Here is a 14,810-nt window from a genome sequence, read left to right on the forward strand (position 1 = left end):
GCTATTAGAAACTTTCAACTATATTTTTAGGAGACTGAATTTTTCTCTGTCAGAGAGGGAGCGAGAGAGCAAATCAGGTTGAGAACAAAACAACAGATTGGATGCGGAGTCACATAGGGGAATCCAGGTCTTCTATTAAGAGGACAGTTTTTTAAATTTGAAAGCTATAGTCACTTTTCCATAGAACATTGCTCATATGAATACGTGATGGGTCTATTAGTTTTTACTTTTAAATGATCATATGTGGGATTCCGAACATGGAAAGCTCCAGTCGCTGTGACCCCCTTCCATGAGCCACATGGACTTGGTCAGGTCTCAGAACTGCAGAAGGTCCTGAAGGCAAAGTGGCCGGGACCCCCTCGTGCAGAGGAGCAGAAGCTCCGTCACCCTGGCAGCTTGGCCTCTGCTTCCCCTGCCCACATCAATAAAACCTCCGGTTCTGTTAGCAAGGAAGAAGCGGGCAAGGAGCGAGTGGTGGACGACACGACAGGACAGTGGCTGGCCCGGTCCAGGTGACAGGGTTCTCGCAGAGCCGAGGGGCAGCCTGCAGCTGAGATCTCAGGGACAGGTGGCCAGGTTGCAAAGATTGCTGTCATCATTCGTGACTGGGGCACCACAGGACTTAGCGAAGGAGTTCAAATAGGGATTTTTGTGTCATGTGTAGGAAAACGGATGGAACTGGAGACCATCGTGTTAAGTGAAATAAGCCAGGCACAGGCAGTGAAATGTTTCACGGCTTCTGTGACGTGAGAAACATGCACCCAGCCATCCACTCCTACATAAGAGGAGGGAAAGCTAGAAGGTGGAGTGGGAGGTTTAGAAGTAGATCGGGGAGGGGGAGGAAAGGGAGAAGGAGGCCATGGGATGAAAATTATCAGGATGTGTTCAGTGCCCAGAAACCGTCCCAGAACAAACCGCACCATTCTGCACTACGGATGTGCCCAAATAAAGAGGGAAAAGGAAACGAGATTTCTCCTCCAGACAAACTGAATTTAATATCCATAAAGGTCTGTGGGAAGACATGTTCCTGGGCAGTTGGAAATGCTGCCTGACCTTTGAAGAGAGATGCGGCTCGGCTCGGAATACTTGTCTTAAAAGTTCAGTACATAGGACGGAAGCTGTAGGCGGCTCAGGACTTTCTCCCCCGACAGCGTACAGAGGCACTCGAGCTACAGCCGGAGGAAACGGGCACTGGCAAAGCGCAGAAGCCCACAGGAAGACACTACTGTGCTAAGGGAAGAGAGTCTCCATGAGGAAGATATCCTGTGATGCAGGATGAAAACTGAGAAGTCATAGGAAGAAGTAGACCATGACTTGAAAAAAACTGTTTTAGAAGTTTTACTTTTACAGAAAAATTTCAAAGAGAGCTCAGAGAGCAGTTTCCCATTAGCATGATAGATCTGTTATAATTATGAACCTTTTCGGAGGAGGGCTAGTTTCTCCCTGTGTTGTCCACACTGGCCTGCAACTCCTGGACTGGAGCAATCCTCCTGCCTCAGCCTCCTGAGAGGCTGAGATACAGGTCCATGCTATTGGGCCTGGGTCCCGTGCATACACGTGTATTCCCCCAAATCTATATTTATTCTGATTTTCTTGGTTTTTGAACTAACATCCTTTCCCTGTTCCAGAACCTCATCCCCAGTAGCGTCATGACCTTTAGTCACCAGCCCTGGTAAGGGACCACCCCTCACCACCAGGCCACACACTCAGCCCTGAAGTGCAGGGTCAGAGGGCCATGAGGACTCTTAGAACACACAGCGCAGAGCACACCCCGGCATCATCCCTGCGGCGACCCTCTTCCTCCAGCGGCCTTCGCCTGGGTCAGGTGCCTCCACTGCCCCTCCTCCACTCCTCGTGACCCCCCACACACCCAGTGACCAGGACGGTCCAGTATCTTTGTAGACGATGGGAAACCTACATGAACTCTTGGGAATTCCTCTCCGTGGGGTACTTGTGGATGGTTTTCAGCCATTTGTTCTCTCAGGACAGACTCACAGGTGTTTATTTTAAACCTAGGTGATCATCCAACATGACACTAGCTTCATACGCAAAATGCTCCCAGTTGGGCCTTGGAAGCCTATTCAGTTGGGCTGTGCCTCCTACACACCCTCCTGCAATGGTGACTCCTACTTTTAGTTCTTTGAGACAGAGTCTCTATGTAGCTGGCCTTGAACTCAGGCAATCCTCCTGCCTCAGCCTCTGAAGGCTGAGATCACAGGCATTGGCCACCACGTCTGGCTAATAGTGACTCTTTTGTGGCCATTCCACCAGCACCATGAGCACAGTGACCTTGGGTTGAGGAGTAAGTCATGAATTGTGAGAACAGAAAGACATTTAAGAAACCTCACAGAGCACAGGGAGGCATTAAGTCCTCAACGCATTTAATCTCATAAAACACACATGGATGAAAGTGCTGGCTGGCCTTGAAAAGCCCCAAAGCATTCCAAAAATAAGAATCTAAAAATCCCAGAGTGGTCAGAATGAACAGTACGGATGCCACTTGAAGTTTCCAGCCAGGGCCCCAAGGACGGAAATTGTTGCTGTCTGTTCTTGCCGCTCTTTGGAGCGGCGGACGGTAATCTCCTCTAGCCAGGGAGCCTGTGGTCAACGTTAATTACGGGGTGAGTGCCAGATCCTTGAAGTGCTCCAGACTTCTTCGCCGTCAATGCCAACCTTGCAGGATTACAGGGAGAACAAGTTGATTTTAGGCCTCGTTTAAGTTCCTGCAAAGACTTGATCTTCAGAAGTGCTATAAAAATGTTTTCCAACGCATAGATAATTTTTCTCACCGCAGATACCTTCTGGCAGTAAAGCAATTTAAAAAATGTTTAGAAGTCGAAAGTTATGTTCATTTTTGTTCTCTGATTATTCCCTTCGTCCTGTTAAGTGATGAAGTTTGAAAATTTACAGGAGGCAAAAGGAAGGAGAGGAATAGGGCGTGCTGTCAGGAAGGATGAGATGGGCTGAGCCCCTCCAGCCTGAAGTTGGAAGACGCTCCCGGGAGCCGATTTAACAGGCAGACTTCCTGCTCAGGCCTGGAAATTGCAAAGCGCCCCAGACTGACAGGGTGTCCTTAACACACTGTTATAAACACTGCCATTGCACGGTAAATAAGAGGACCCAGGAGAGACTGCCTGTGTGTGTCCCAGGTTAGCGATGGGTGCTCTTGACAGACATGAGCCCACCAATGCCATTGAAAACCAGATCTGGGCTGTGGGCTCTTCACACTGCCTGCTAAAGGTGGGTTCCAGACTGTTGCCTAAAGGCCAGCAGGGAGAGCTAGACTGCTACCTTGGTGGGGCCAGGCCCCACCTGCCTACTGCTTAGCTGGCTCTGTCTTCTCACCTTCCACCAAGCTCTTCACTCCACCCACCGAGGATCTGCAGGAAGGAAGCACTTCACTGCCTCATGGGTAGTAGAGGGACCAGACAGAAAGTGGCCAACAGATTTAGGAACTCAGGTTAGCGGTGGCATTTTAGGTGACGTGGTAGGGATGGAAGCCCAGCTTTAACAGGTGAGTTGGGGCTATTTCATAGGTGAGAAAGGGGCCCAGGGAAGAGGGTAGCAAAGTCTTGTCAAGCTCTGTGCTTTTGGAAAGGATCAGGAGAAGGCAGAGCACATGTGATAATCCTGACTTGAGAAATCCAAGGAGTTGCACTCCTGCCTGCACCTCGGAGTCACCTGCCCTGTTTGGCTTCTGTTGTGTGCATGGATTCAACACTGTGAGCCATGGACTCTCTGTGCTTCTGAGTATAGTTATTACATAATACTGCACTGACACGCTCACATCGGTCCGTGCCCTACCATTTCTTCTCCCCCTACTGTAGGAATGGATGAGCCATTGTGGGGAATACTGTAGCTGGTTCATGGTGAAAGAAGTGCCTGCCAGGCTATGTCAGGTTGGCGTTGGATGAGACAACTTAGAAAGGAGAAGCAAGTGGAACTTTGAGCCTGTACCTCTGCCACCTTCTGACTTGTCTTTTCTCAAGCAGTCATCTACAACAGGCTCGTTCTCCAAACCCAAACTGGTAGGATCACCAGATCACAGATGGCCTACAAAGCAGCTTTTGTATTTCTGATAAGCAAGAGGTTATCAGAACTTCACCGCTACAGTCATTTTGTAGTAGCTGTCCCCCTGCACCCCTCAGCACCTGCTCATTGCTTGGTTAATCTAGAATTGGCTGATTGTCAACCATTGAACTAAGCATCACTGAGTACTGGTGTAGATACTGCACAAATGGCAGTAAGTATTTAAAAGATGTGCTTTGCTTTCAGTATGAGCTTGCAATACTACAAAATACAAAGATTCAAATAAAAGAAGCTATAATTAGACTATTAGAGCTTCACTTCTAAGCATAGCTGAATGTTTAATTAGATTAAATGTAAATTTGTTATTTTTGAATTTCCTCCAAAGAGGGTTTATCTGTTTCGGAATGGAGCCAATTACATTTAAAATCACATTTGCATCACATTGCAGATGTGGCCAGCGGCCTCACCCATGAGCAATCTTATTTGTTTACTTATTTATTTATTTTTGAAGCAAAACATTTATTGGTGCATTTTAGATATACATAATGATCACATTCATCCTAGGGAATTTGTACCTGCACATGGCATATCTTGCTGCTTCTTTTTTTCCCATTCCCCTCCCCTCCCTTCGTAACTACTTTATTTGAAAGACGAGTGTTGGGCAGAATGAGCGCTGGCTCATGCACTGCATGTACATTTTGGTTTTCTCAGAACTGTGCCAACTACAAAGATACTGTTTTGTATTTAAAATATGGAATAAAATGACAAACTCCTTCTGGAAACTTATCTTCAAAATTATGCCAGAAACTCTTTAGGGCCTGGCGTGCAGCTCAGTGATAGAGCCCAGGCTTGGCATGCATGAGGTCCCGGGTTCAATTCCCAGCACCAGAAGCAAACAAAGCCAAAACTCTACGTGCTATAGCATATACTCCAGTGCCTTGCACGTGTTAGATACTAGGCAGCAAATTTAATTTGTATTCATTGTGATGCTTTGTGTATTTTTACTTCCATTATTTTTCATCATTCTGATCAGAAGCTCTCTCCACCCACTCTTCCCTCCTTTCCTCTCCCTGGTAACTTGATTTCCCATCTCCATGAATCTCCCACCTCTATGCACCGCACACAAGGGAAATCCTGGGCTATTTGTGCTTTTGTCTGGCTTATTTTCCTCAGCCCAGTGCCTTCAGGGTCCATTCATGTTATAGCATGCATTTTGGATTGCATCTCGCAGCTAGTGTGCATGTACATATTGCCTTGACCAAAAGTAGAAATTAAAACAAACCCTCAAGTGTTGCCCATCGTACGAGTACGGAAAGTGAAGCTGAGTGGTCAGGTTAGGCCCACAGGTCAAACTGGTGTTCAAGTTGGATTCCACCTCTTCGTTGGATTCCACCTCTTCGATGTTTCTCAGATTCAACTCTGTCTCTTTAGTCCCTACCCCTTCTCCCACGGAGCTTTTTACTTGTTTTAGTTATCTGTTGCTGCTTGAATGTGTCACCATGAATCGGGCAGCTTAAGACTTTACAAGCGAATCACTGTCAGCTGTCTACATCAGAGCGAGGCACAGGTCTCCTGGAGCCAACGCCCTGGTATCCCTGAGGCTGCCTTCCTTCCAGAGGACACAGGAGGAATCCGATCCTGCCTCTTCTTGCCCACATTCCGCTCGCATCACTAGCGTCACCGTGACCCCCGTGCCTTGGTGCTATCTCCCTGTGACTCAGGGACCGCTGTGGTTACACCGGCTGTGCATTCCATCTCCAGCCTTGTTCCCACCTGACATGTACCAACATATTCAGGGTTCCGGGATCAGACGCTGGCAGCCCTGGGAAAGGGCATTATTCCGCCTGCACTGTAATTGTATTCTTTGCTTCCACTCTTCCTGTGATCAGCCCACCTGCCTGCTTGGAATTCCTTTGAGGCTCTTGCGGCCCCTGGGTGGCATTCAGGCTCCTCAGGGTGGGTCACCGGGGCCTGCTTACCGGCTGCTCTCATCTTTCTTGATGCCCCTCCCAAGGACACACACAAAGCTGTTGTTCTGCTCCCTAAACTGAAAGCCGCACTGTTGCTCCTGTCCTGCTCGCTCACTGGTCACACATCACATGGCACTTCCTTCAAGAAGCCTGCAGATAGCCCCAATTTGGGGCCTTTGCTGCCATAGCAACACATACCTGTCTCTAACACAGCACCTGCTACTCTGTACTGTAATTATCTCCTGAATTGCCTCCCCCACTGGACTACAAGCTGTGTAAGGGCCACAATCTCACTTTGGCCCTGGTATCCTGGCTACTTAGAAGTTTGCATTTAATAGAAGTGCAAACTTTCCCTTGAAGACATGGCCAGCCCTTAACCCTGGTCTCTTTTTCCAAAGTAGACTTGCAGAAGATGTAGACTCACATGAATCTAAGGACTCAAATGTCCCTCTAATTTCCTAAATGAATTTCACTTTAAATCTGCTAGGATGTATTTTCCGGCACCTGACTAGTTCATCCTTGATTTGTTTGTATTTACATCACCAGGATTGAAATCATTAACACACACCTGATTCTGCTTAATTTTTTTTTTTTTGGTACCAGGGATCGAACTCGGGTCTTTGTGCTTGCAAGGCAGGCGGCGGAACCACTGAGCTAAATCCCTGGGCCTCTCTGCTTAATTTATTTTTGGTACTGGGGATTGAACTCAGGACCTTGTGCTTGTGAGGCAGGCGCTGGAACCACTGAGCTAAATCCCCGGCCCTATGGTTAATTTTTAATACAACTTTACGGATATAAATAAATATTTGAGCAACTAGATCAAATCTCCGGGGAAAGGGGAAAGCTTTCAGCTGAATATAGAACCAGATGGGATAATTAACATTCTCATTTAAAAAGGCTGGAATAAACATCTCCCTTGAAATTCATTTTAGTTAGTCAAGCTGAGAAATAAAGGAACGTTAGATTGTGAAATGTTCACAATATAAATATCTTGACATGTTTTTGTTTTATTCTGTTCTTTATTTCCTTTGACATTTAAAAATTCCCATTACAGACAGAGAAGCTACCCGTTAACGGTTCCTTTGATTGTCTTTTCTATTTTAAAAAAAATTACCAACATTTTCAGAGGAAGTTGTTTGGATATCATTGAAAAACGTTGAGAGCTACACAGTCTTGATATAAACTGCAGGCGACACAGCTTAAGAAGCCAGTCTGTCCACACCTCAGTGTTTTACAGCCTGGGCTGTGCAGCACACACTTTGCCAAGGTTGTGCGGGAGTTGAATGAGTAACCATACTGAGGGCTTTTAAACGGGCCGGACACCATTCAGACCATACACCCTAGTGTGCTACAGTGGGAGAACGGACCATGGAGCTTAACTTAGAGAGAGCACAGTGTTGTAATCGGGCTGGAACTCAGTGTGATGCAACCCTCAGTGAGATCACCCAGGAGAAAGCAAGCCAGCCAGGCGTGGGGGGCATCGCCAGGGGCATCTCCCAAACACATCAGCAAGTTCCTAAAACTTCTCTAAAGATAAGTGCTAGAAAGAAGCGGTGGTTTGTGGGGTTCCAGAAAGACTCAAAATGTGGCTTCTTTTATTAAAAATAAAGTAAGATTTGAGTTTTACTCGGTACTAGAAAAATTTAAAAAATCCCTACGTCACCTTTGCTTTGACAATTCATTTATTGCCTTCCCTAATATTTGGATTTTGGTGCATTCTTGCTGTCCAACTTTTTCATAAGCAAAGGGAAGCAATATTTGCTAAAACTAGTATGTCTTGATTTTAAAAAAGGTACTTGATTCTTTTCATAAATGTCAGTTGTGAATGAGTGTACTTATTAATTACCTTGGGAGCCTTAGGAAAGATTTGAAATTTATTCTCGTGTGATGACATTTTAAAATGGATTTATTAAATTTAACTACTTTAAAAAACATTTAAAAATATTTACATGGTAACTTGCTGATAATTCGTTTCCATCTTGGTTATTTTAGCTCAGTGCAGGTATAGTCATCTTAAATACTTATCAAATTTGCAATATCAATGTGGATGTTTGTGCTTTTCTAATTCCTCTGGGTTGAAAGTTGAGTTTTTGGAAGGTCAGTTCTGTTGCGCCACTGGAATTCCGAAAGATCTAAATGGCTAGTGGCTTCTAGGTCCCCAAGGTTGGTGGCCGTCCACGGGGGCTTCTCTTCTTCGTCCTCCTCCTCCTCTTCCTCACCCTTCTTCTCTACTGCTGCTGTACAGGGACTTGAACTGAGACAGCTATACACTGAGCTACATCCCCGGCCCTTTTGTAAAATTTTAATTTGAGGCAGGGTCTTATGAAGTTGCTCGAGCTGACCTCAGACTTGTAGTGGCACTCAGCGCCTGCTGCATACCATCAAGCGCTCTAGTTCTGAGATGCATCTCAGCTCCCCAGGCCTCCCTTCTTCCTCCTCACAAGGCTGGCTGCCAGCAGGACTGAGAGGATGGCAATCTGTCTGCAGTCTTCATGTTTCCTCCCTGTCCTGCTCTTCCTTTGGAGCCATATTACTACCCTTGGGAATCTAGATAGTCATGCTTTCTCCCCTCTTAGAACATCCTCTTCAGAAAAGACCTGAGAAAAGTCTACTGCATAGCAGTATAGATATAGAACAAGTGACAGTAGCATGTGTCAGGGCCAAAGTCCCTCTGTCCCAAGACCTAGGGATGAAGGGCTAAACAGAATTCCAGGGACTGATGCAAACAGTTGGAGTAGTTTGGGGGACAAGACTTGCTGGCTTCCTGCAGATGACCTGAGGGCTTCCTGTTAGTCTGGCTCTTTTTCTTGTTTCTTCTTCTGAGTGAGTTGAGTCTTCCTGTTTTTCTGGAGCCAGCTCTCGGTTTTATTGACCAAAGAACTTGGCACAGTGGATTAGGCTTTCAATAAGCCTCTCTGTTTAGTTCCTTTCCAGTAGACAGAGGCCTTAGGCTAACTAAAGGGCTTACGTCTGCGTTGCTTGGCTTGAAACTCAGGATCTGGCTAGTCTAGTGTCTGCACCATCTAGGCCAGCGATGGCGAACCTTTTAGAGCGTTCAGTGATACAAACAGCCCGCTAGCGTGCGTGCCATAGGTTCGCCACCATGATTCTAGGCCAATCATAAAGAAGTAACTTTCTCTCCTATGGGTGGAAGTTGCTTCCAGTTTTGTGTTGTTTCATTTTTGCCTTTGCAGATGGCCTGCAAGTGCTTCATGGCATCAGCTTGCTAGCTCAGGGTAACTCCACCCGGGAGGCGCCTCATCCAGTCTCTCACTGGGGCTGGCCAGCTTCCTCCCGCTGCTGTCTCCAGGTGGGAAGCGGGCGAGGGCAGCTGTGCTCCTCCAGGACGGACGCCCAGGGTCTCTCAAGGCCCCTGAGAAAACCCAGGGCCCCGCGCCTGTTCCCAGGCACTCTCCCACGGAGCTATTGCCCCGACCCGATCACCTCAGGGTTAGGAATGGGGAGCTTAAAGACTCTGACAATGACTGCCACACAGGCCCTCCTTGACGGCCGTGGCAGGTTGGGTGTCCCCCAACAAGCCTCCAAGAACGGGCAGGACATGTATAGCTGCATTTCTCTGGCTTCGGGTCCCAAGCTGGGGTTTTAATCCCGCCTGAAATACATAGTTCCTAAAAGCGAGGGCTAGGGAGAGCTGTGCTTCCACATTCCGGACTTCCGCCTTTCCCAGCGTCTGACACCTCTTCCACAGAGTAACGCTGTCTCCGTAACAGCAGAATTTACACCTCCTGTACTCTTCCCGAGTGGCCTTTCTAGAAGTAGCCTTGTTGGAGCTGAGAGATTTATTCTAATTTTTGGTACCGGGGATCGAACTCAGGTTCTTGAGCTTGCGCGGCAGGCGGCGAAACCACTGAGCTAAATCTCCGGCCCGCGGTCTATTTTTCTTTCACTCATTTATGTCGGGGTACAGCGCTGGGGATTCGAGCCAGGGTCTTGCGCAAGCCAGGCAAGTGCGCAGCCACTGAGCTACATTCCCAGCCTGCCTCCCTTCCGAAAAGGTTTTACTTTTTATCTGGAGACGGGTCTCACTAAATTGCCCATGGGTTTGCCCTTGTCATCCTCCTGCCTCTGCCTCCCAAATTGCTGGGATCACAGGGATGTGCCACCACATCCAGCTGTGCATTTTTTTAACAGCTAAAATCATAAAGGTTGCATACATGAATGGGGTCCTGCATATGTTCCATACATGTACATATTACATAGTGTTTGTATCCATTTGGTTGTATTATTTCCTATTTACCAACTCTTTGTGGTGAAAACACTCGAATCCTGCCATGTAGTATTCTGAAATGTTGGTTACATAAATGTTACCTATAAGCGCCATACTGGGCAAAGCACCCTGTAGTTTCTTGCTTTTATCTGTTGGTTACCCTGGTAACCACCACTCCAGACTTCTTCGAGGTCCCGTTTTTGATTCTAAATAAGAGGGAAATTGTGCAGTGCTTGTCTTCCTGTGCCTGACTGATTTTTCCTGACATAGTGATCTCCACTTCTATCCTTGTCACATGTGAGAAGATTTTATTTTTTATGGCTGAATAGTACTCCATTGTGTATATGTGCCACACTTTCTTTAGTCATCCATCAGCTGATGGACACTTAGGTTGTTAACATTTCTTGGCTATTGCGAACAGTGCCACAATTAATGTGGGAGTAGAGGTATCTCCTCCATGATGACTATTTTATTTTCTCCTTGATTAGAAGGAAGCCAGATTTATGATACGATGTCCTTCTGTCATGGCTAAAGATTGAGGTATGAGATGTGACCCTTGTCCCCTCTGTCATAGCTGGTTCTTTTCTGATCACTAGGAAAGGCCATTGGAATTTTATTTATTTATTTATTTTTCATACCAGGGATCAAACTCAGGACCTCATGCTTACAAGGCAGGTGCTGGTCCCCTGAGCTACATTCCCACCCACCATTGGAATTATTATATCATGTCTCACAAAGTTAGAGTGGTCACATTTAAAATTTTAGATATGTGAAAGAACTTTGTAGCCAGGCATGGCAGTACAGGCCTGTAATCCCAGCAATCGTGAGGCTGAGGCAGGAGGACTGTCATGCATTCGAGACCAGCCTAGGCTACATAGTGAGCTCAAGGTCAGCCTACACTACCTAGCAAGACCCTGTCTCAGAAAAAAATAAAATAAAATAAAATAAAGAATACTGTGACTAAATGGTATGAATAAACAAAATGATGAAATACAAACCATTTACACCTAACCCAGGTCTCCCTCGTTTTCCCAGCTCCCGGGAGTCATTTCTTATGGCTCAGATGAGATTCTTTATGAATCAAATGAGGTGGCCAAGTGAGAGAAAGGTCTTACATCTTCAAGAAGGTTCTACGATTCCAACATACTGAAATTCCTTTCTCCAACTAATTCATGGATGTAAAACTGGCAAAAATAAAATAAACTCATTGTTATAGTGCTCATTTCACTGCACTATGCATTAATGTGATTTTGTGTAAACCTGCAACTTGTTTTCTTAGATTTTCTTCCTTAATAGGAAAAATGACATAGTAGTTTGTGGTCTAAGCATTTATTCCATCTAGTGATTTTGCTCCAAGCCTTGTGCAAATCAGTGTGCATAAACATGAATGTAGCCAGGTGTGGTGGTGCACACCTCTAATCCCAGCACTTGGGCGGCTGAGGCAGAAGAATCACCACAAGTTCCAGGCCAGCCTGGGCTACAGAGGGAGACCCTGTCTCAAAAAAAAAAAAAAAAAAAAGTGAACATATATGATACTTGCGTGAGTTGATAAAAGTAGTAGGAGACATGGCCTCTATTTTTAAATGTATATGAAATATTTTATTTGCACAAAAGTTTAAAAGTGGCCCAAGGCCACACAACAACAAAAAAATGACCCATATACAGATCCATATCTTTGCTGCTCTAGTAACAGTTGTGTCAGCAGACAGACTAGCAGGTTGTTTTTGTTAAAAAATAGAAAGAAAAGAAAGGTTTTGGTGTTTAAATAAATTTGACAAATACTTTATGCTGAAAAAAACCTCATTTCCCTGAGACTTAGCACTAATGCACATTTTACGACAGAGCCGCAATGTCTTAGATTTCTTCCCATGCATTGTGTGGGCCCGGAATGAGCCCCAGGGTTTTCCAGGATGCAGGCAGAGGCACAAATAGAGCTGGCGATTTGGTGGGCTGCCAGTGTCCTGGGACCATGGCAGTGGAGCATCTCCGCAGAGTATCTCGTGAGACCTCATGAAATTAGCTCTGCCTTGGAAATATTCCAGTATTGTTTTCTTGTTTACCAGTACCTGTCTGTGGTACATGATCACATTCCTCATGGGGAGTTAGTACACATGGGTAACATCTTTATGCCTTTTAAATCTCTCTTCCCCCTCAGTGGTTCCCTTTCCACACACACAAGATTTCTTTTGCAATCACTGGACTTTGTCCTTCCTTATGGCAGAGCAATCCATTTATCCGTTGTGTATTAATACCACATTCTCTCTTTCTCTCTCTGGGTGGTTTTTGTTTTTTGTCTTTTCAAGGCAGGGTCTTGCTATGTAATTCAGGCTGGTCTTGAATTCACCCTGTGGCCTAAGCTGGCCTCAAACTCCTGAGTGCTGGCAGGGACAAGCATGCCCAGAACCACATTTTCTTTATCCATTCATCTGTTGATGGACATATACGTCACTTCCAAGATTTAGCTATTATGAACAGTGCCGCTATAAACATGGGTATGTATGTGTCCCTGTAATATGATGTTTTAAATTCTTTTGGGAAGATTCTTTGGGAGTAGCTGGGTCAAATGAAGTTTTTTTGTGAATCTCCATTGTGATTTGCATAATGGTTATATTAGTTTACATTCCCACCAACAATGTAGAAATAACCCCACCAGCACTTGCTATTATCTGGTTTCTTTATGATGGCCATTCTTGCTGGAATAAGATGGAGTCTCACTTTTGTTGTTTTGTTTTTTTGAGACAGGGTTTCGCTATATAATTCAGACTGGCTTTGAACTCACTATGTAGCCTAGGCTGACCTTGAACCCTTCCACCTCAGTCTCCAAAGTGTTGGGATTATAGGCATGCACCACCATGCCTGGCCCTCACTGTTGTTTTAATTTACAATTTCTCTAATGGCCAGAGATGTTGAACATTTTTTCATGTATTTATTGTCTATTTGTATTTTTCTTTTTTTTTTTTTTAACAGTCTGAACTTGTTTATTGAATGCAGCTTTCGCTGGTCCATTTGTATTTCTTCTTCTGAGAAGTTTTTGTTCATTTCAGTTACCCATTGTTTGATTGGATCTTTTATTTTGAGAGGTCTAGTATTTTTGAGTTCCTTATATATTCTAGGTATTAGTCCTCTGTCAAAGAAATAGAAAAAAAACTTTTCCCATTCTGTAGTTTGTCTCTTCATTCTATTGGTTGTTTCCTTTGGTGTGCAGATTTTAATTGGCTATCACCCACTTGTTGATTCTTGGTGTTATTTCTTGTGCAACTGGGGTCCTTGCCTATGCCTAAGTCTTCAAGAGTTTTTAACCTGTTTTATCTTTTAGCAGATTGTTTCTGTTTTAATATTTAAATCTTTGATTCATTGGGATTCCAATTTGGAATATGGTGAGAGATATGACCTAGATTCAGTCTTCTGCACGTAGATAGCCTGTTTTCCCAGCACCGTTTGTTAAAGAGACTATTTTTCCTCCAGTGTAAGTTTTTGGCCCTTTTGTCAAAGATCAGGTAGCTGAATGTGCCTGGAGTTGTCTCTGCATCCTCTATTCTGATGCATGGATCCACATGCCTGTTGTTTTTGCTAACACTATGCTGTTTTTATCATGGTAGCTTTGTAATATAAATTGAAGTCTGGGGTTGTGATTTGTTCTTCTTTGCTCGTTACCCAGAATTGCTTTTGCTATTCTAGGTTTCTTCAGATTCCATATGAATTTTAGGGCTGTTTTCGCCAGTTCCATGAGGACTGCTATTAGTGATTGGGGTTGTGTTTAATCTGTGTAACAGTGTTGGGGTTATGGCCATTTTGACCATATTGGTTCCACCTATTCCAGAAACAAGGGACATCTTTTCATTTTATGTTGTTTTTTTTCTTGCATCTCCTTTTTCAGAGACCTGTAGTTTTCATTATAGTGATAGTGCCCTTCTTTGCTTAGCTTAACTCCTAAGTATTTAATTTTTCTTGATGCTATTTTGAAAGGTGTTGTTTCCCTCATTTCTTTCTCAGTGAGTTTACTGGTGTGCAGGAGTATTGTTTTTGCGTGCAGACTTTGTGTTTGGCTACCATAATTTGGTTATTAATTCTCAGAATCTTTAGGTGGAATTTTTGGGTCTTTTATGCAGAGGATCATGTCATCGCCAAACGCTGATAATTTGACTTCTTCCTTTCCTATACATATCCTTTTTCTTTCTTTCTCTTGCCTGATTGCTCCAGCTAACGTTTTGAACAGCAGTGGGGATAGTGGTGATTTTAGGGGGAACGCTTTCACCTGCACCCCCTTTAATATGATGTTGTCTATCAGTTTGCCATAAATGGCTTTTCTCAGGTTGAGATAAAGCCCTTCCATATGTGCTTCCCTCAGGGTTTTTATCAAAATGTTGGATTTTTATTAGGACATCCTTTTTTTTCTGATGTGTGCACTCAGTTATAAATGTTGGATTTTTATTAGGACATCCTCTGTTTTTCTGATGTGTGCACTCACAGTTATAAATTTCTTTCTCAGGACTGCTTTTCTGTAGGTTCTGTAGGTCCTGTATGTTCTGATTTGCTGTATTAGCATTATCATTTGATTTTAGGGACTAATTTCTTCTGTGCAT

General features: G+C 44.6%; 1 protein-coding gene across 1 annotated transcript in view; it reads left to right on the plus strand.

Moving 5' to 3' along the window:
- The window catches only part of Slc39a10 (solute carrier family 39 member 10), a 117,726-nt gene that overhangs the window by 32,695 nt on the left and 70,221 nt on the right, over nucleotides 1-14,810 (plus strand). The gene's annotated exons all lie outside the window — the stretch shown is intronic.

Source organism: Heterocephalus glaber, unplaced genomic scaffold (genome assembly GCF_053883595.1).
Source record: "Heterocephalus glaber isolate CG9 unplaced genomic scaffold, H.glaber_assembly_v1.0 deba00001778, whole genome shotgun sequence".
Classification (NCBI taxonomy): domain Eukaryota; kingdom Metazoa; phylum Chordata; class Mammalia; order Rodentia; family Bathyergidae; genus Heterocephalus; species Heterocephalus glaber.